Source organism: Scyliorhinus torazame, chromosome 15 (genome assembly GCF_047496885.1).
Source record: "Scyliorhinus torazame isolate Kashiwa2021f chromosome 15, sScyTor2.1, whole genome shotgun sequence".
NCBI classification, from domain to species: domain Eukaryota; kingdom Metazoa; phylum Chordata; class Chondrichthyes; order Carcharhiniformes; family Scyliorhinidae; genus Scyliorhinus; species Scyliorhinus torazame.
In genome coordinates, this window is record NC_092721.1 from 39,347,930 (window position 1) to 39,370,868 (window position 22,939).

Genomic DNA, 22,939 nt, shown 5'->3' on the forward strand with positions numbered 1-22,939 from the left:
TGGGGTATACACGGAAGTACCAGATAGGGGACAAAGAGCTCTATCCCACAGATGGATTTGCACGGAAAAGTTTCTTCCAGATGGAACTTATAAGGCAAAGGCCAGGCTTGTGGCAAGGGGATTTGAAGAAAACTTAGAAGATCAGGATTTAAGGGTAGATTCACCTACAGCAGGAAAGGTTATTTTAAAGATCTTCTTGGCTCTATTAGCCACAAAGGCATGGGAATGCAAATCTATAGATATAAAAGCTGCCTTTTTGCAGGGGCATCAGCTCCAGAGAGACATTTTTCTCCGTCCTACTAAAGAAGCAGCTAACACAGAAGGGGTACTCTGGAAGTTGAACAAATGTGTATATGGATTAAATGATGCATCTAGAGTCTGGTATTTTTCGGTAAGGTCAGTTTTGTTAAAGTTAGGCTGTTACCAGTTGAAAGCAGATCCTGCAATGTTTTACTGGCACTATAAAGGAAATCTTTCTGGCATTTTTATGATGCATGTCGATGATTTTTTGTGGGGTGGGACTAGAGATTTTGAAGCTATTGTAATCTCTGGTTTGAGGAAATAATTCAGGGTTGGAAGTCAGGCTTACGGTGCATTTAAATATATTGGACTGGAAATTGGACAGACTAAGTTAGGGGCAACTTTACGTCAGCAATCTCATTTGGAAAGCATCACCCGAATAACAATTAGTCGTGGCCGAGTTTCACAAAAAGACGCAATGGTTTCAAAGATAGAAAATGAGAAACTGCGAAGTTTAATTGGGCAACTGAACTGGTTAGGTTGACAGACTAGACCGGATGTGAGTTTTGATGTCTTAGAGTTGAGTACAAAAATGAATGATCCCAAAGTGGAAGACATAATAAGAGCAAATAAAACGTTGGCCAAACTAAAAGTGCATGAGTGTGTTTTGAAGTTCCCGGTTTTAGGTGACCTGAGACACTTGAAACTCATAGTTTATAGTGATGCGTCCTATGCAAATTTATGTGATGGGGTTTCAAGCGCAGGAGGTTTAATAATTTACCTTTTGGGGAACAATGGTAAATGTTGCCCGCTTGTGTGGGAATCAAAGAAAATAAGGAGAGTGGCAAAAAGCACTTTGGCTGCTGGGACGTTAAGCCTTGTAGAGGCGGTGGATATGGCCTTTTATATAAGTATGATATTGACAGAAATTTTGGGATTAGGGGATTTGGGTCATATACCTATTGACTGTCACATTGACAATAAATCCCTGTGGGAAAATGTGCACTCTACAAAAAGTGTCAATGAAAAGAGGTTACGGATAGACATCGCAAGTTTGAAGCAGATGTTGGACAGAGGGGAAATAACAAAAATTAAATGGGTCGAAAGGAGCTATCAACTGTTAGACTGTTTTACGAAAAGAGGGGCGAGTTCACAGAAACTTTTGGATATTGTTAATGAAGGGCGCTTGTTTCTGTGATTGTTTTTTTTTCTTCTCTTTCTCGTCCAAACAAAAAAAAAAGGGGGGGGACATCATGTGTGTGTTTTTGAGTTTCTTTAAATTTTGTTTTCACCTAATGTTTCTTTTTTTCTCCAAGGAAGGGGAGACTGTTAAGTAATGGGTAAAGAGACATTGCAATTAGTTGTCTCATTTATGTTAAGTATCCATTAATTGACACTAATATATAAAGGGGCTTCAGGTGGCCTCTGTCAGGTGGTGTGTTGTTAAGAGTTTTGAGCCGAGACTGTGGAAGTGAAATAAATGGTGTTTGGTGAAAAGGAACAAGAACTTTAGACTCTTCATATCATAGCAACTAAAACGGCTAACATAGTATGGAAAATATTATACATAAGAAAAATGAAACACAAATATTACATAGGCATTATACATAGCCCCAAATAATTTACATATCATCGAGAACTAAAAGTGACACAATTTTAACCAAATACTAATTGTGGCAAAATATTCATTTTAGCTATTGTAACAGGGCCAAAAAGGATATTTGGCAAAGGGAAAAAAGATTTAATATATAATTGAACATTTTTGACAGTTCATTCTATGAAAATTAGACATTTAGCCCTAAATGAAGTGCATAAAAATGAATCCATAAAAGAGATAACGTTTTATCCTAAGCTTCTGAGAGAAATGGACCAGAGCTGAGAAGATAGGAAAAGGTTCAATGTGTGTTGGAGCAGGTGTATTTTCAAGGCTGTCTTGATTTAACTCGATTTGCACAGCATTGCATAGAATGTACAGCACAGAATTAGGCATTCCGCTCCACAAATCCATGCCGGTGTTTATGCTGCAGAGCTAACCTTGGGCTGAACTTTCCGGCCCTTCCCACAGGATCTTCTGGTCTCGATAATGGTAACGCCCGCGGCGAGTTCACTGGCGGCACAGCTGACGAAAAGCGCAAAACATTGTTGGCATAGTTGGGGCCAGAAGATCCCAACGATGCCCAATGGCGAGCCACCAATGCTGACAGAGTACATGCCATGGCGGCGGAGGGGGTTATCAGCATAACCTACTATTCCATTCTATTTTTTATTTATTCTTACATGGTACATTGGCATAGTTTGTTGTCCTTTAATTGAGTGGCATGTTAGGCCAATTAAAAGTCCACCATATTGCTGTTAGTTGGACAGATGGGATACGAATGGCAGATTTCCTCCCTTGAGGGAAATGAATCAATTAGATGGGTTTTTACAACAATTAATGAGAGACAAATTATTGGTTTCTGAGGGAATCAAGGGATATTGGGAGGATGTGAGAAAGTGGAGTTGAAGCCCAAGTTCAGCCATGATCTTATTGAATCGCGGACCTGGCTTGATGGGCCACGTTTATCTACTCTTGCTCCTTTTTCTTGTATTCAGTATTGTTTTTATAATATTGGGGACTCAAATAGTATACACTACTCTAAGCATGGTCTTGGCAATGTTCCTTAAATTTTAATATTATTTCTCAGTTTTCAATTCTAGAAATGCTTTATCTGTCTTTTTATCGCCTTATTGACCTTCCATTTTCACATTCACGCTATCTTCATTTTTAGTTTCACAATCTTTCTCTTACATATTTGAGCATTCGGCATTAATTCACCCAAATCTTCTGAGGAATGGCAATCGGCGTCAGATTGAAACTCCCCTCCTACTTTTCTCCGTCACACCGAAGATCCTTATTTTGGACCGAGGTTTCCGTTCTCAGCTTCTCCAGAAACGTAGAAATGCTGAACGTACTTGAAATGGAACTGCTTCTTCACAGTGCCTCCTTTTTATGGCACTAACAGTCAGACTTTAGGGGTCTAGGTGGAAAAGTAGCAAGCAGGAACTCAAACATAGTGATCTCTGAATTATTCCCTGTGCCAAATACAACGAAGTACAGCAATAGGAAGATAAGGCAGATAAATGCATGGCTGGAGAAATGCGTGCAGGAGGTAGAGTTTCATATTCCAGACGCTGGGATTAGTACTGGGGGAGATTCCACCTGTACAAGCTGGATGGATTGTACCTGAACAGAGCTGGGACTGAGTCCCTTGCGGGGCATTTTGCTCGTGTTGTCGGGAGGGCTTTAAACTAACCTGTCATGGGTGTGGGAAACAAGAGAGTATTGGAGAGGAATACTGGGGTGCACAACATACTGGAGAGACAGAAAGCACCAGAATAGGGAACAGTAAGTTAATCGGTGGAGTCAGGAAGCAATAAACCCTAAATCAAGGTTACTGTGCGTGTATGTAAATTAACCAAGAAGAGAAAATAGGACTGTGGAGTTAAAGGCACAGATTGAGCAGATTGATGGGGTTGTATAAAACGCTCATCAGGCTAGAGTACTATCTGTAGTTCTGGTCGTCACATGTTCGGAGGGATGGAATTCAACTGGAAAGGGTGCAGAGGAGATGAATGTTGCCTGGGCTGGATCATTTCAGCTATGAAAAGAGGCTGGGTTAGGCTGGGGTTGTATTCCTCAGCAGATAAAGATGAGCGAGGACCTGATTGAGGCGTACAAAATTATAAAAGACACAGATAGGGTAGATAGGATGAACCATTTGCTCTGAGCAGAGGGGTCAATAACCAGAGGGCAGGAGATTTAAAGGGAATTTGAAGAAACGTGTTTTCACCCAGAGGATGGTTGAAATCTAGAACTCACTGCCTTAAAGGGTGGTGGAGTTCCTCAGTGCAGGATGAGATCGGCCAATCTCTCGACCTCGCCCCTCCGACACAACCTCCGGAACCTCCAATACCCCAACTCACCTAAAAGGGGGTTCTTAGGTCCCCCGCCCCCCACTGCACACAGGCAGGGCATCCCCGGGTCTGATCCCTGGTGTGGGACAAATGTCAGTCTGGCATCATGGCAGTGCCCCTGCCAGCCTAGCAGTGCCACCTGGGCACCCTGGCAATGCCAGGGAGACACCCGATTTTATAGAGGTGTTTAAAATAATGAAGCGGCTGGATAGTGAGGATAGGGAGAAGCTGTTCCAACATGTAAAAGGATTGCGAACAAGAGGACAAAGATTTGAAACAAAAGAAGTAAATGCAATGTGTGAAAAATTATTTTCACACAGGGCCTACAATGTTCTGCCTGGAAACATGGCGGAGGCAGGTTCAATTGTGGCATTGAAGAAAGCATGAGATGATTATTTGTACAGAAACAATGTGCAAGGGTACGGAGAAAAGACAGGAGAATGACACTTATGCCCATTTGGAAAGCTGGTGCAGAGGCAGTGTGTCAAATGGCCTCCTTCTGCAGTGTAACAATTCTTTGATTTTGTGATTCTGTGATTGATTGCCTGGCAATTCCCTGGCTTTGGGACTTCCAAGGGGTCCCTTGACTCTTCTTCCGGCGCATGTCAGATCCCTGGCTATCCTGAGGTCATAACATTTGGGCCAATCACCAGTTGTCACTAGAGATTGTTGCTAACATTCCGGTTGGTTCAATTGCTCTGTTTTATTACCTTTGCTCTCGAGTCGCCAGGTATCTTTATGATACCGCCACGAGGCTCAAGTCCAAGTAATGATCAATAACTCAATACACCGATTAGTAAGATTCAAATCAAAGCACATTTATTATACACAGTAATCGCTACTCATGCACAAATTCTACTTCTAAGCTACATCTATGACTAACAGGCCTATACTTAACTTCGGACTGGCCCACCAGGTCAGGGGAACAAATGGCCTTTCGTTCGGGATTTGAGTCTGCGGGATTCGAAGTTGGTACAGATTGGTAGCTAGGTGCACCTATCTCATAGCGAGCGTTGAATTAAGACTTACTTCTTTCGGTGGTCACTGCACCGGTCACGGTCAAGGTTGGTTCGCGTTGCTGGGTGACCTGGGCAGGACGAAGAGACGAAGAGATGAAGAGAGCGATTTGAACTTGGGGCTTAACTCTTATAGTCCCCAGGGGCTTCCCGCCTTTCGGGGCGGACCCTGTACCTGGTTCTAGGTGATTGGACTTTGTTCCAATCGCTTGGTTCGATTTCTCCAATACTGGAGAGGTTCCCTGATCGAAGGGCGATCTTGAGGTGTTAATTAACCTCTTTTGTGTTGGCTCCTGCTGGCGCCGGAGAGTCTGGCTTAGTTTTGAGTGTCCCAAATGTTGCCATTGTTCCCGGGGATTGCTCATCAGTATGTAGATGGCTGCTACATTGTTATGCTGATGGTCGCTGGTATCGATGCTGTCTGCAGAATTAAATACACAGCAAACATGCACCTCCTGGTTTCTGCCTGCGTTGGCTGACTTTCCCATCAGCCTTTGCCGTTCGCCATTTTAAATCGGGAGTTGGCCAATTTAGGTGGCTAAACCCCCTCCTTGTGATCCTAACGGAAGCGTGAAGAATCACATAACTGCGTTGCTTTCCATTACCTGACCCAGTGAGCACTTCTCTCATGGTCTCTACACTGACCATAACTATGCAAAACATTTTTAACTGATAATTCTAAGGGGCGCTATGTCAAACAGGGAAATGAATTACAAAACAAGAAAATGGGAACCTCTAACTATCCTTAATACCCTACTCTCACTCAAACATTTCATCACTCTAACTTCCTCAACCATACAAACAAAATCATAGCAGTTTATACACATTTTTCCTGGCTTGGCAGTCAAGCTCAGGATCGTACAATAGCTCATGAACATTTCTTTATTTACAACAAAAACGCAAACGAATGCTCTTTATTACAGATCGCGGGGGTCGGGGGTCTGGTCGTATCCGAAAATAGGGGATCTGATCCTATATACCGGGGTGCGAGCGCGGTAGGCTCTCCTTCTCCATTTTCTCAGATGCATAGTCTGCACGATGCAGCAGAGTATCGCCAATACCAATAGGGATTCTATCAAGTAGGACAGGGAGTACCAGGTTATAAACCTGACACACCAAGATAGTGTGGTGTCGCTGGTGACTGGGCTCTGGGTACTGTGGGGAAGGGTTTTCCGTCTGCGGAAACAACTCCTCTTGCTTTCCACATGGGCAGGAATTCCGTGAGGCTGTTGCAGACATAGAGGCTGTCCGAGTATATGTCTGCTGGGTTGGGGAAGGAATCTGGGTGTTCCACTATATACGCGATGGCCGCAAGCTCTGCTGCCTGCGCGCCTAAGTATCCTGGCAGTTTTATTGCGATTTCTTCTAGGGCACGTCCCTGCGCGTCCTCGATATAAATACCACAACCTGTTATGCGCTTCCCATCCAATACTGTGGAAGATCCATCCACATATACCTTTATGGATTCGCACGTGTCTGTGTGCTTGGAGCTCTGGGTTGAACTACCTATCTTTCTGGGGGGTGTTTTAGCAATAAAGTGGCCTGTGTTGTGGTGTGGCGAGATCATATCACATTCATGGGGGGTTCCGGGGCACTGTAAGTTGTCGGCCACAAAGGTGTGGGTCTTTGTCCTTTTAACAGTGATGTCCCGTCCCTGCAAAAGAAGGGTCCATCTGGCTGCTCTTATTTCACTGACTGTACCGTCCTTGAGTCGTCCGTCCAGTAAAAGTTGGGTGGGGGTGTGTTCTGTGAGGATTGTGATGGGGCTCAGTCCGGTAATGTACGAAAAATACTGAACTGCCCAAAATACTGCGAGCAGGTGCCTCTCACAGGCTGAAAATCCCTGCTCCACAGCATCTAAAATTCTGGAGGCGTAAGCCACGGGCCTTAACTGTTCGTGCCGTTCCTGGAGGAGCACGGCCGAAAGGGTGCGGTCTGTGGTTGTTACCTCTGTAGTGTAAGGGGAAAGCGGGTCTGGAACTTGTAGTGCGGGGGCTGCTATGAGTAATTGCTTCAATGCATCCACAGCATCCGTATGCTGCGGAAGCCATTCCCAGGGGGCTCCTTTCTTTAGGAGGTCTGAGAGGGGTGCTGCCTTGCTGGCGAAACCGCCAATATGGTTTCGGCAGTAGCCAACCAGTCCTAAAAATGACCGGAGGGCTGAAACGTTCTGGGGAAGGCGCAATTTAGCAATCAAGTCAATTCTTTTGTGCTCGATCTTGCATTTACCATGTGTGATAATTGTACCCAAATATATCACCTTATCTTCCAAAATCTGGGTCTTTTTGGGGTTAACTTTACAACCAATTGAATGTAAGAGTTCCAGGAGTTTGGACAGAAGCTCGATGTGTTCTTCCTTGGTGTTTGTCTGCAGTAGTAGGTCATCTACATACTGGACGAGACATTCGGGGCGAGAGAATTTGGCTAAACCATTTGCCAGCTGTCGGTGGAAAATGGAGGGGGAGTTGTCCTTGTGGATCATCCTTGTGGAAGGCATGTCCACGTGTACTGCTGATTTTTAAAAGTGAAGGCAAATTTGTACTGGCACGCCTTTGCCAATGGAATGGACCAGAATCCATTACTGACATCCAAAACCGTAAAGAATCGGGAATTGAGTCCCTGCTTGAGCATGGTCTCGGGACTTGTGGCTACTGTGGGGGCCACTGTGGGGGCTGCTGCGGGGGTGATTTTGTTGAGTTCCCGGGAATCGATGGTCAGTCGCCATGATCCATCAGGCTTTCTCACTGGCCAAATCATGGGGCATTATTAGTGGAGGCTACTGATCTGAGTACGCCCTGCTCTAATACGCTTTTGATTACTTTTGTGATTTCTCCCTCTGCCTCTTGGGGAAATCCATATTGTTTTTGGGGTCTAGGGTCAGGTCCTGTGATTTGTACGGAGCCAGTCATCTGGCCACAGTCGTGTTTGTGGGTCGCGAATGCTGCCCTGTTCTTTTGCAGAACTGCCCTAACCTACTTGTTCATGCTAAGCGTGGTCGGATTGAACCAAAATTCGCCTACTGCGCTAATTTTGTTCGCGTATTCTCCTATGTTGAGCGTTGCAGGGGCTCTTGCAGATTTTGACATTTTCCAGACACACTGGTTGACTGGATCAAATGAAAAATTGTGGGAATTCATGAAGTCTATTCCCAGAATGTGTTCTGCTGTGTGGGGCAGATCGACTAAAACCACGGGGTGCTTGGTGGTGATGTTGCTGATTTGAATGGGTACAGGGGCTGTGATATGTCCCTGCTGCGAGTGGCCTGTAAAGCCGCTGAGGGTGATAGTGGCTGTAGTGGGCCACGTGTCCTTTTGGAACATGGTGGAGGAATTTATTGTGGTGCGAGACCCTCCTGTGTCCCAGAGAAACTCGATGGGCTGTCCCCATATCTTCGCTGCAACTACCGGTCGTCCGGACCTATCCCAAAGGGTGTCGCAGACCCAACTGGGGGAGCCCGAACACCGTCAGTTTGTTCCGGTCAAGTCCGTCTGATCTGAACGGGCGCTAACACTATGAATGGGCTCTGTCTTCTTCTTACTCAGAGTGCTCGTCTGCTGGGCTCTCTGTGGCTTTCTCGGGGCATTGCACTCTCTTGCAAAATGTTCCAACTGTCCACAGTTGTAACACTCCTGTGACATTTGTGGGGGGCTGTTCTTTCCTTCATTTACCCATGCGGGGTTCTGGTGTGTTTTTACTGCCTGTATATCTGCGTCGGCCTGCTTTTCTTCGGGAATTTTAACTGCGGGTTTGCTTTATACAGATTGCTCCCAAGTGTGGGACAATCTTTTTACTACCCATTTTTCATTATGAGCCTCCTCTGAGGGATCATAATTTGAGCACGCTTTTTGTCCTGTTTCTGTGGTATGGGAGATAAGGGTGCGGGTCCATTTGGCCATGTTGTCTGGGGACAAATGGGCGGGGCCTAAGTCTCCAAAGACTGCTGCAAAGTGGATCCACAGGCGTCCAGCGAACGCTGTGGGGTGCTCGGTTTTCTTTTGCCTACATTTGTTGAGGCCATCTACGGGGTTATCCCGGTTATACCCGATCGCATCCAGGATCGCGGTATGCATTTCTGCAAGGGTGCCTCCTCCTACATTCTGTGGGTCGGGAAGGGCTGCTACGACCGAAGGGTCTAAACTTAAAACTGTGAGCTTTACATGCTCTCGCTCATCCAGGCCGTACATGGTCGCCTGCTGCTTTACTCTGGCAAAGAAATGGTGGGGGTCTGAGGTGGGGAGGAACGGTGAGATTTTCTCGCACCCGTCCCGTAATTGGGTCACTGTTAAGTGGGTGTAGTCTCGAAATTCCGTATCGTCCGATATGGCTGTGCGGCGGGTGGTTCCTGGGTTCATTGGAGGCTGAACTATCTGCTCTGTGGGGGGGGTTGAGGCGCTTTCCTCTTCTGTGGCTTTCCCTGCGCACATGTTCCCTGAACATATCTCTGCGCTGTTTCATTTAATTCTTCCCAATCAGGGCCGTCTTCCTCATCTAATTTTGCTCCAAAGGTTTCCTGGAATCCTTTTGGGACTGAAAGCAGAGATTACAGTTCTGCAATCTGCTTCCGGCACTTTGCGTGGTCTAATGAGCTTTGTCTTTGCTCCGTGGTGGCAGCATGGAGTGCTCTTAACGCTGCCTTCAGGTCACTACACTGCCTCTGCAATGTCTCTACCTGCTTCTCGGTTTCTTCACGTACCAGGACTGCACGTTGCGTGTCCTGATAGGCCTTTTCATACTGGGACTGGAAGCTGCTTAAGTGCGCCAGACAAGACTGGTGTGCCCACTTGGCATCATCCTACTCACCGTCTTTTGCTGCCAACTTCCTCCTCAACTCTAAGTTCTCTCTTTCTACCTCACTAACATCAACCTTACTCATTCGATGTATGCCTTCTACCTCTTTCCGGAGCGTCCTAACGACCTCCTCTGTGCCTCGCAACTGTGCCAAGCAGGACACGATTGCCATCGGCTTGCGAGCTTTCCCTAAGCTCTTTTTGTGGATCTTGCTCAGGGTCTCCCACCAAGTATGTCCTATACTCCCGGGGCCTGATACCTCGTTGTCACAGAATTCGCTCCAAAGGGGCCATCCTTTCCCTTTGAGGTAGTTCCTGATTTCTTCCTCCCAAATGGGACATTGTCCCACTCTACTGCTGCTGGTCGCTGCGACCGCAAATTCCTCTGGGTTCATGAGGCGTTGCATTGCCTGCATTGCCATATTTCCTGTCCGAATGCTGCTCTTCAAATTTGGGACAGGGGTATTAAGGTGGTGCTGTAAATATGGGTACGGCTTTCACTACTATCCAAAATACAAACTCCCGACAGTTTTGTCGTAACAAAAAATCTATCAGTTTTACCTTATCGCCCTGTTCGTTACACATGCATACACACACTTCCGAATTATGAGTATTGATCAGAACTGCTTGAACGCTTGTGGTTTTCTGTTCCCAATTGGATCTCTAATTCAAATTCTGGGTTCTGCCGGAGTGGTTATGCCACTTCCAGATCGGGTCCCGTCAGGATGTCGCCAAATAATGTTGCTAACTTTCCGGTTGGTTCAATTGCTCTGTTTTATTACCTTTGCTCTCGAGTCGCCAGGTATCTTTATGATACTGCCACGAGGTTCAAGTCCAAGTAATGATCAATAACTCAATACACCGATTAGTAAGATTCAAATCAAAGCACATTTATTACACACAGTAATCGCTACTCATGCACAAATTCTACTTCTAAGCTACTTCTACAACTAACAGGCCTATACTTAAATTCGGACTGGCCCACCAGGTCAGGGGAACAAATGGCCTTTCGTTCGGGTTCTGAGTCTGTGAGATTCGAAGTTGGTACGGATTGGTAGATAGGAGCGCCAATCTCGTAGCGAGCATTGAATTAAGACTTACTTCTTTCGGTGGTCACTGCACCGGTCACGGTCAAGGTTGGTTCGCGTTGCTGGGTGACCTGGGCAGGACGAAGAGATGAAGAGAGCGATTTGAAATTAGGGCTTAACTCTTATACTCCCCAGGGGCTTCCCGCCTTTCGGGCGGACCCTGTACCTGGTTCTAGGTGATTGGACTTTGTTCCAATCGCTTGGTTCGATTTCTCCAATACTGGAGCGGTTCCCTGATCGAAGGGCGATCTTGAGGTGTTTGTTTACCTCTTTTGTGTTGGCTCCTGCTGGCGCCGGAGAGTCTGGCTTAGTTTTGAGTGTCCCAAATGTTGCCATTGTTCCCGGGGATTGCTCATCAGTATGTAGATGGCTGCTACATTGTTATGCTGATGGTCGCTGGTATCGATGCTGTCTGGGCTTTTGCAGAGTTAAATACACAGCAAACATGCACCTGCTGGTTTCTGCCTGTGTTGGCTGAATTTCCCATCAGCCTTTGCCGTTCGCCATTTTAAATCGGGAGTTGGCCAAATTAGGTGGCTACAAGACCCACGGTAAGGGTCTGGGGATCCAGGTTCAAAGCCCCCCATGGCATATGGTGAAATGTGGATTTCATAAAAATATGTAATTAAGGCCCAAATTCTCCGGCTGTTGGGATTCTCTTTTCCCACTGGCAGCACACCCCGCCCGACTTGCGGTGGCTTCAATGGGAAATCCCTTTGATGGTGGGACGGAGAATCCCACCATCCGCGAATGACAGCACGGCCGAGAAACACGTGGCTGGGAGACCGGAGAATCCCGCCCTGAATGACTAATGATGGCCATGAAATCATTGTATATTGTCCCAAAAACCCTTGTGGTTCACGAATGTCCTTCAGCGAAGGAAATCTGTCATCCTTACTTGGTTTGGCCTACATGTGATTCCAGACCCACAGCAATGTGATTGACTCTTTACTGCCCTCAGGGAGGGGCATAAATACTGACCCACACCAACATCCCAACCCATGAACGGATCAAAAATAAATCTTTCCTCGCATCGATGTTAAGCTATACGTTCTGCAGATCCTTAGACTTGCTCTACCTAAGTTTTTCAATGAAAGCATTGGTTGTCTGCCAGTCCTTTGCCACTACTTCCTTTTTAAATTCTGATCTTCTAATCCATATGGAATCCAGATCAGGGGCGAAATTCTCCGGAAACGGTGCGATGTCTGCCGACTGGCGCCCAAAACGGCGCAAATCAGACGGGCATCGCGCCGCCCCAAAGGTGCAGAATGCTCCGCATCTTTGGGGGCCGAGCCCCAACCTTGAGGGGCTAGGTCGGCGCCGGACGAATTTCCGCCCCGCCAGCAGGCGGAAAAGGCCTTTGGTGCCCCGCCAGCTGGCGCGGAAATGACATCTCCGGGCGGCGCATGCGCGGGAGCGTTAGCGGCCGCTGACAGCATTCCCGCGCATGCGCAGTGGAGAGAGTCTCTTCTGCCTCCGCCATGGTGGAGACTGTGGCGGAGGCGGAAGGGAAAGAGTGCCCCCACGACACAGGCCCGCCCGCGGATCTGTGGGCCCCGATCGCGGGCCAGGCCACCGTGGGGGCACCCCCCGGGGTCAGATCGCCCCGCGTCCCCCCCCAGGATCCCGAAGCCTGCCCACGCCGCCTTGTACCGCCGGTAAGGCGGGGGGTCGGAGAATCTCGCCCCTGGTGTTTATCTTTTCTCAGTTCAGTTGATTTATTAATTATCTCCTCCCTTTTTATTTTAAATGTTATTTTTATTATTTAATGCATTTCCGATTGTGTCGTTCTCCCTGAGAAATATGGTGGTTCAATAATTATTCAGTATTTTGATCATTTCAGTATCATTATCTTTAATTTTTTTCTTGTGCTTCGGTTACTCCTTCAGTAGCCTATCGCCATCCTGATTTTTTTCCATTACATCTGCCTGTGCCTTATTACTTCCTTTTATATTCCCTTATTCCTTCCAAACCCGTGACCTCTACCTCCGAGAAGCACAAAACACGCAAGTTCCCCCCCCCGAGTCACTCACCATCTGGACGAGGAACAATGGGCACAATTTAACGGAAAGGTTTCTAAGTGAAGTTGGGCGAGGTCCAGATATGCATATTTAAAGAAGCCACTAGGCTCATTTGATGAGACATTAGACTCATTTAAATATGCTTGCGCCGGATTCTCCAGTGCTTGGGAACTAACAAATGTGGACCAGTCATAATCGCACCTGGGGAGGAGGGGGGGGGTGTATTTCAGTCCTTTAGAGACCCTTGCAAGGTTGGGAACAGGGCAGGGTGGTACACTGGCACCTCTGATGTCACACAGACACCTTGGCACAGCCAGCTCGGCACCCCGGTATTGCTAGCCTGGCACTTCCAAGCTCGCAGGGCACGGCTAGGGTGCCAGGATGGCAGAGCCAAGGTGTCCGGGTGCCAGGTTGCCCATGCCAGGATTCGGGCCCGGGGGGTGCCTTACCCATAAGAGGCGGGTTGAGGAGGGACTGAAGGGCCTGGAAGAGGTAAGTTGGGAAGTTGGGTGAAGTATGCAGGGGTCAAAGAACATCCCATTAAACACAAAACATGCGTAGTGAGGGGTACTCAACATTGATTCTGGATGGGGCAGCACGGTGGCGCAGTGGAGAGCACTGCTGCCTCACGGCGCCGAGGTCCCAGGTTCGATTCCGACACTAGGTCACTGTCCGTGTGGAGTTTGCACATTCTCCCCATGTTTGTGTGGGTTTAGACCCCACAACCCAAAGATGTGCCGGGTAGGTGGATTGGCCACGCTAAATTTCCCCTTAATCGGAAAAAATGAATTGGGCACACTAAATTTATTTTTTTTAAAACATTGATTCAGGACTCCATGAGGTCTCATGGCTTCAGGTTAAACATGGGCAAGGTAACCTCCTGCTGATTACCATGTACCGGCCACCATCAGCTGATCAATCAGTACTCGTCCATGTTGAACAGCACTTTGAGGAAACACTGAGGGTGGCAAGGGCACAGAATATGCTCTGCTTACGGGACCTTAATGTCCATCATCAAGAGTGGCTCTATAGTACCACCACAGACCCAGCTGGCCAGTCCTAAAGGACATAGTTGCTAGACTGGGACTGCAGTGGGTGGTGAGGGAACCAACAAGAGGGAAAGACATACTTGACCTCATCCTCACCAATCTGCCTGCTGCAAATGCATCTGCCCATGACAGTATCAGTCGGAGTGACCACCGCACAGTCCTTGTGGAGAGAAAATCCAGTCTTCACATTGAGGATACCCTCCATCGTGTTGTGTGGCACTACCACTGTGCTAAATGGGATAGACTTCGAACAGATCTAGCTGCTCAAGGCCGGGCATCCATGAGATGCTGTGGGCCATTAGCTGCAGCAGAATTGTACTCAACCACAATCTGCAACCTCATGGCCCGGCATATATCCCAGTCTAACATTACCAACAAGTGATAGACAGAGCTAAGCGATTCCACAATGAACGCATCAGATCTAAGCTCTGCATTCCTGTCACATCCAGCCGTGAATGGTGGTGGACAATGAAACACCTCACTGGACAAATATCCCCATCCTCAATGATGGAGGCGACCAGCACATATGTGCAAAAGACAAGGCTGAGGCATTTGCAACAATCTTCAGTCAGAAGTGTCGGGTGGATGATCCATCTCGGTCTCCTCCCAAGATCTCCCATGTCAGTCTTCAACCAATATGATTCACTCCACGTGATATCAAGAAACAGCTGAAGGCACTGGATACTGAAAAGGCTATGGGGCTTGACAATATCCCAGCAATAGTATTGAAGACTCATGCTCCAGAACTTGCCGCACCCCTAGCCAAGCTGTTCCAGTATAGCTACAACACTGGCATCTACCTGGCATTGTGGAACATTGCCCAGGTGTGTCTTGTATACAAGAAACAGGACAAATCCAACCCAGCCAATTACCGCCCCATCAGTCTACTCTCCATCATCAGCAAAGTTATGGAAGGAGTCATCAACAGTACTATCAAACAGCACTTACTCAGGGCAACATGGTGGCGCAGTGGTTAGCACTGCTGCCTCACGGCGCCGAGGTCCCAGGTTCGATCCCGGCTCTGGGTCACTGTCCGTGTGGAGTTTGCACATTCTCCCCGTGCTTGCGTGGGTTTCACCCCCACAACCCAAAGATGTGCTGGCTAGGTGGACTGGCCACACTAAATTGCCCTATAATTGGAAAAAATGAATTGGGTACTCCAAATTTATTTTTAAAACACAGCACTTACTCAGCAAAAACCTGCTCACAGACGCTCAGTTTGGGTTCCGCCAGGGTCACCCAGCTCCTGACCTCATTATAGCCTTGGTTCAAACATAGACAAATGAGCTGAATTCCAGAGATGAGGTGAGAGTGACTGCCCTTGACATCAAGGTGGCATTTGACCGAGTATGGAATCAAGGAGCCCAAGCTAAACTGGTGTCAATGGGAATCAGAGGAAAGCTCTCTGCTGGTCGGAGTCACACCTGGCATAAAGTAAGATAGTTGTGGTGGTTGGAGGTCAATCATCTCAGCTCCAGGACATCACTACAGGAGTTCCTCAGGGTAGTGTCCTAGGGCCAACCATCTTCAGTTGCTTCATCAATGACTTCGCTTCCATCAAAAGGTTAGAAGTGCAAATGTCTGCAGATAACTGCGCAGTGTTCAGCACCATTCGTGACTCCTCAGATATTGAAGCAGTCCAAGTCCAAATGCAGCAAGACCTGGATAGTATCCAGGCAGGTTACATTCGGGCCACACAAATGCCAGGCAATGACCATCTCCTACGAAAGGATCTAACCGTCTCACCATAACATTCATTGGCATTACCATCGCTGAATCCCCCACAATTACCATCCTGGGGGTTACAATTGATCAAAAACTGAACTGGACTAGCTACATTAATACTGTTGGTGCCAGGGCAGGTCAAAGACTAGGAATCCTATGGCGAATAACTCACCTCCTGACCTCCCAAAGCCTATCCACCATCTACAAGGCACAAGTCAGGAGTGTCCACTTGCCTGGGTGAGTGCAGCTCCAACAACACTCAAGAAGCTCAACATCATCCAGGACAAAGCAGCCAGCTTATTTGCTTCTTTCCACAAAAAACGTTCAAACCCTTCACCACCGAAGAACGGTGGTGGCCATGTGTACCATCTACAAGATGCACTGCAGTAACTCACCAAGGTTTCTTAGACAGCACCTTCCAAACCCACGACCAGTACCATCTAGACGGACAAGAGCAGCAGATACCTGGGAACCCCACCACCTGGAAGTTCCCCTCCAAATCACTCACCACCCTGACTTGGAAATATATCGTCATTCCTTCGCTGACGCTGGGGCAAAATCCTGTAACTCCCTCCCTTTCAGCACAGTGGCCTACATACACCTCAAGGACTGTAGTTGTTCAAGAAGGCAACTCACCACCACCTTCTGAAGGGCAAATAGGGATGGGTAATAAATTCTGGCCTAACCAGCATTGCCCACATCCCGCAAATAAATTTTAAAAATTAAAAATCTCATGGCTCACTGAGATGAAAGAGGGCCACACATGCAGCCCAGCCACCAGCCTGGATTGTCCATCACCTTGGCATGACATCCTATTTCCTCTTACTGGAGCTGTGTGAGCCAGTATGGACCACAACAACGGGAAATTCTCCTCCAATTGTTCTGAGACATATTTTACCCTTGCACTGGAAAGGTACCACATTCATCTGGACTCACAATCACAATTCCAAGGATGCTATGCTTCTCTCTAACTTCTAAGCCCCATATGAATACTACCATTTGATTTCTATTCTGCTCCTCCCCAGCTAACCCCTCATGTTGCCACCTGCTCCATGGTATCATAGTCAGCTTTCTAGCTGATCTTCTCTTCCACCTTTATGACTACCCTCACAGGCAGCCAATACATTATAGCTGCTGAATTCAACCAGTGTTTGTGGGGCCTACTTTCTACCTTCACTATGTTCCCGCGAAACTGTTGGCTGAAAGTCATACCTTCCAGCACCAGGGCTTTCCTCGTCTGGAGAAAATTACTCCAAAAATTCCCCTCCCTCCATTATGTGTTGGAGTGTCGCTCACTTGCAGCCCAACTGAATGAGTCGGAGTTGAAGACCCTGATTTTCACTGGGTCAGGATGACTTTACAGACCATTAAAAATGGCCTGTGGGATCCAGGGTTTGGGAATTCCGCATGTCATTTTCAAAAGATCCCATTTTTGCCAGGAGGGGAAGGGGGTAGAGAGTGAAGGGAACACAGTTGGGATTCACAAACCTGCTGGGAAGGGTGGCACGGTGGCGTAGTGGTTAGCACTGTTCCTACGGCGCTGAGGACCCGGGTTCGATCCTGGCCCCGGGTCACTGTCCGTGTGGAGTTTGCACATTCTCCCCATGTCTGCGTGGGTTTCACCCCCTCAACACAAAGATATGCAGGTTAGGTCGATTGGCCACACTAAAAGTGCCCCTTTTAATAATTGGGGAGTCTAAATTTATTTTTAAAAATCCTGCTGGGCTCTATGAAATTAGTGCTAAGTACAATCAGCCCCCTGTTCCAATGGCCTTAACGTACAGTGTGGAAACTGGTATTTCGTGGAAGAGCCACAAAATACTTGTGAAGGGCAGATATAAGATTTGTTTAGATTTCATGATCTGAAGAGACTTAAACACTTTAAAATCGAAGAATGAAAAACAGTCTATAACTTTATCTTACAGTCATAAAAACAGACAACTGCTGCTGGAATGCATTGATTGACAAGCCAGTTCGTTTAGCTTAGAAAAAAATATTAGCCATTTATTTTGGAATTTCATTTGACTCCATTGTTTACATTTTCAAGATATGTTATTAGACTCGAACTTATTACGAATGCTAGGCTGAATTTCAAATGGACAGAAACATTTATCTCAGTCGGGAGCTGATTCGACATTTTTACTGACAAGTTTTAAAAAGCTTTTCAAGGGTTATTCTTCGGTGTTTCATGAAATAAATGTGTGTTTGATCTTACAACAGATTGATGGGATTTACATCTTTGAATGGGTTTCATAATTGAGAGTGTTTTTAGTATTGTATGTTCAGGTTAAACCTCGAGATAGACGTACAAGGTTAGGTGGATTGGCCATGCTAAATTTCCCTTAGTGTCCAAAAAGGTTAGGAGGGGTTAGTGGGTTATGGGGATAGGGTGGAAGTGAGAGCTTAAGTGGGTCAGTGCAGACTTGATTGGCCGAATGGCCTCCTTCTGCACTGAATGTTCTCTAGTTAGAAATGTTATTATTTCTTCATTTCTACATATCCATAGTGGATCCTAGGTGAGTGGCTATGGAAAATATATGGTAGATATGGAGGGAGAATGATTCTATTCCTCGACAATCACTTGTTAATGAGTACGGTTGTCCACCTAAAAAACTCTGTGTTACTGGTCATTGGTTCTGTCGGTCCTTGCATGGCTGATGAGCTTGATTCTCAAGCTGCATCTTCAACCACACACCTGGCAAGTGATTCCAGGAGGTGAGATTGGTCCTTGGACTCTCGGTCGCTGGTATTCCTTTCTCAGGCTCCTTTTCCAGGCCTCCTCTTGTCAACGGGTCTCCTTGAAGAATTGTGTCCCTTCAATCAGGAGGTTCCTCCAAGTAGGTCTCTTCTGAATTAGGGCCATCCAGGCATTGCTGTCTATGTTGCATTCCTTGAGGTAATCTTTCAGGGTGTTTTTGAAGCTCTCCCTTAGTCTTCTTGTTCGGAAGCCTTCCTTGAGCTCAGCAAAGAAGATGTGCTTTGGCAGTGGGAACTGTGACATCCTAAGCACATGTCCAGCCCAGCAAAGTTGGTTTTGGATGATCATGGAATCAATGCTGGTGCTCTTGGTTCTTTCAAGGACACTGCTGTTAGTATGCCTGTCTTCCCAGAAGATGTGGTGAATCAGTCTCAGACAGCATTGATGATATCTTTCCAGGGTTTGTGGTAGCATTTGTACATAGCTCAAGTTTCTGAGCCATATAGAAGAATTCAGAGGATGGCCTCCTTGTACACAAGTATATTGGTGTCAGCGTGGATGTTGGGGTTATCAAAGCATCTCGTCCAAAGGAGGCGCTTTTCGATTGGATACGATGTTGGATCACCACATCGATGTCAGCCTTAGAGGAGAGGTAGCTCTGCAGGAAAGGGAAATGTTCTACCTTTGGTGGGGTTTTTCCATTGATCTTGATGGAGGGAGAGATTGGATCTTGTACTGGGCCATGTAAGTAAAGGGCTTAAGTCTTCATGAGGTTGAGGGTGAGGCCGATTCTTCGATATGCTTCCGCGAAGGTGTCAAGCATGGCTTGGAGATACTCTTCTGAGGGTGGAGATTACAATGGCATTCGCTCACTGAAGTTCCACGAGTGATGTCAGTGTCAGTTTCCTCTTGGATTTCAACTGGTTGAGGTTGAAAGGTTTTCCGTCCATCCTGTAGACAACGTCCACGAGGAAGATTGATTTTGACAAGATGAAGGATGGTGGCGATGAAGTTGGAGAAAAGGGTGGGGGCGCTGTCACATTCCTGCTTGATTCCAGTCTTGATCTCAAAGGTTTTGGTCTTATTTCCATCAGTGAGGACTGTTGCTGACATCTTGTCGTGGAGGAGTCGGAGGATGTTGATGAATTTTCTGGACAGTCAGCCTTTGACAGGTCTTCTGAGCAATTCCTGATTGTTGAAGTGGGTTTCCTGGGGCAGAGGCATCTGTGATAAATATTATGTAACTCACATGTATTTCCGTATCAAATTTATATGTTCATATCTAACAGTTTGTAAGGCAACAGGGAACATAGGAATCTAGCTGACCAGTTTGACGACATTCCTTATATGGGCTGTCTCACACAGATACACACAAAGGTGCACTCAGCAGAATGCTCCCCTCTGGCAGATGTTCTTGTGGAATGCTGATGGGGATACCAGCCTGTACAAGGTTAAGATAAGGGAGCCACGTATGCCTAAGACCCAAGGACAGACAGTACTTAAGAGGGTCTGGAAAATGTCACAAGACCATGAGTGCCCCCCCTAGCTGTCCATGAGCCGATCACACAGTCCCCTGATACCCAGCCATCAATTTAATTGCTCCGAAAAGGTCAATATATGTAATCTATAATCATCATGATTGGATTGTGACCAGCCGGTATAAATATTCATGAATTTCTTTGTTCGGTGGAGAAGTATCTGAATCGCCCAGAGACTCGCTCCCCGCCGGCGTAACTTCAATAAACTGTTTGACGATAGGAACAGGCCAGAGTGTTGAGTGATTCTTTCAGATTCATTCCTGCTAACACCGATTGAGTCAAAAGACTTGGTCAGATCGATGAAGGCCAAGTAAGTGGTTTAAGTTGCTCCTGGCATTTCTTTTGAAGTTGCCAAACAGTGAAAATCATATGTGCTATTCGCCGTTTGGTTGGAAGCCACACTGGCTTTCAGGAAGGATTTCTTCAGAGACTGGGACAAGGCGACTAGCGTGGATTTGGGTGATGAGAGAATAGCACGATTCCTCAGTAGTTCCCACCGTCCGCTTTCTCTCCTTTCTTGAAGGTGGGGTGATGATGGTCTCACAGTGGTTAGCACTGTTGCTTCACAGCACCAGGGTCTCAGGCTCGATTCCCAGCTTGGGTCACTGTCTGTGTGGAGCCTACACGTTCTCCCCGTGTCTACATGAGTTTCCTCCGGGTACTCCGGCTTCCTCCCACAAGGTCCGAAAGACTTGTGTTGTTAGGTGAATTGGACATTCTAAATTCTCCCCCTGTGCATCCAAACAGGCGCCAGAATGTGGTGACTCGGGGCTTTACACAGTAACTTCATTGCAGTGTTAATGTAAGCCTACTTGTGACACTACTAAAGATTATTATAATGAAGGCATCCGTGAGGTCGACAGGAATTCCTTCTCTGTCCCAGAATTTCAGCTGATGGAGATGACGGGTGATCTCTTCAGTTCTTAGTTTGAAAATCTCCACTGTAATCCTTATTCCACATTGGTTTGTACGCCTCGGGTGTTAGGTCCATATGTTGCCTTGGTGGTACTGAAGAAGCGCTGGGTTGTGCTTGTTTGCAAGCAGCTGCAGCTCCTTAGCTTTCTCAGTCCACCATTGGCTCTTGCTTTCTCTAGTTCCTCTTTGTACCTCCGCCTTTGCTGATCGATGAGCTCTCTTCTTCGCCTGGCTGCTTATGTCATTTTGCCACGCGCAGAGAGCTTTCCTCTCCTTGTCGATGAGTTCTTGGATGGAGTGGTCATTCTCGTCGAACCAGCCTTGGTGTTTCCTGATCTTGTTGCTGATGCTTTCTTCACAGTTGGAGATGATTGCCATCTTCAGTTCTATCCAGAACGTGCAGACTCCGCACAGGCAGTGACCCAGCGGGGAATCGAACCTGGGACCCTGCCGCTTTGAAACCACAGTGCTATCCACTTGTGCTACCGTGCTGCCCTGTGGGGCCCTATGATCCCCGTGGGGATTCGAATAGCCAAATTACCGGACAAGATTTCACTTTTTCTTAAATTTTGTTTCAACACAAGTCCGAGACGATGAAAATTAAACATAAATCAACAGGTGAATCACAGTTAATGCAAACTATGGGCGGAATTCTCTGGCCGTTAACGATGGTGCGTTTCTCTGGTCCCGCCAGCAGCACACCCGGTCGGGCAGCATGGTAGCATCGTGGTTAGCTTCACAGCTCCCGGGTCCCAGGTTCCATTCCCGGATTGGGTCACTGTCTGTGCGGAGTCTGCACATCCTCCCCGTGTGTGCGTGGGTTTCCTCCGGGTGCTCCGGTTTCCTCCCACAGTCCAAAGATGTGCAGGTTAGGTGGATTGGCCATGATAAATTGCCCCTTCATGTCCAAAATTGCCCTTAATATTGGGTGGGGTTACTGGGTTATGGGGATAGGGTGGAGGTGTGGGCTTGGGTAGGGTGCTCTTTCCAAGAGCCGGTGCAAACTCGATGGACCGAATGGCCTCCTTCTGCACTGTAAATTCTATGATTCTATTCTATGATTCTATGCTGGTTATGCGGCGGGGTGGGGTGGCTTCAATTGGAATTCACATTGACAATGGCGGGAGCAGACAATCCCGCCACCATCCAACGCCACACGGCCTCCCGCCAAGGGGAAACACGTTGCTGGGAGCTCAGAGAATCTCGCCCTATCAATTACACATGGAATAGCAGATTCCACAAACGTTACCTCACAGAGTTAGCCATTCTCTTTGCCTCTATGGTCCCATTTGCTTTGTTTCAAGGAGTTAGCTGGTTCTCTGCAGGCAGCAGCTTCCACACAAACAAGGTTACATTCATGCAATCTTACCTACGTGATTCATTTCTTTCTGTCTCTGTCTGATTCATTTTTTTTGTATCTCAGCTTCCTCCCTGTTGATACCGCTTCCAGGTCATGGGTTACCACGTCACGTGGACCAATATTTCTTAGTATCCATCATCCTGCAATATCTAGCAGTCTTTCAGTGGTGCAGGCTGTAATAACAGCCTCTATCAACTCCTTAAAAAGTGTTTGTGTCACCCTCTTATTGCTGCCTGTTCTGGCTCTGAATTTACCGAGCCACGCCCCAAGGGATGGAACTGAAAACCAGGGAGCCCTTCCAGCTGTTAAAAGCCTGAACATTGCTGCTTCTGATGTTGCGAACACTGTTCTTTTACCTGCTGCGCAGAAAGTGACTCTGACCTGCAACTGGCTTCAACCTCTTAAAGGCTGCGTGAGAATCATATTCTCTCCCCCTTTTAGCAGCCAATCTATCAGGAGCTCTGTTATTGTTTCAACGCCACGCTGCACAACAAACAAGGTGTTCAGGACTATTTGCCAACCAGTCAATGGCAGGATCATACTGGTTG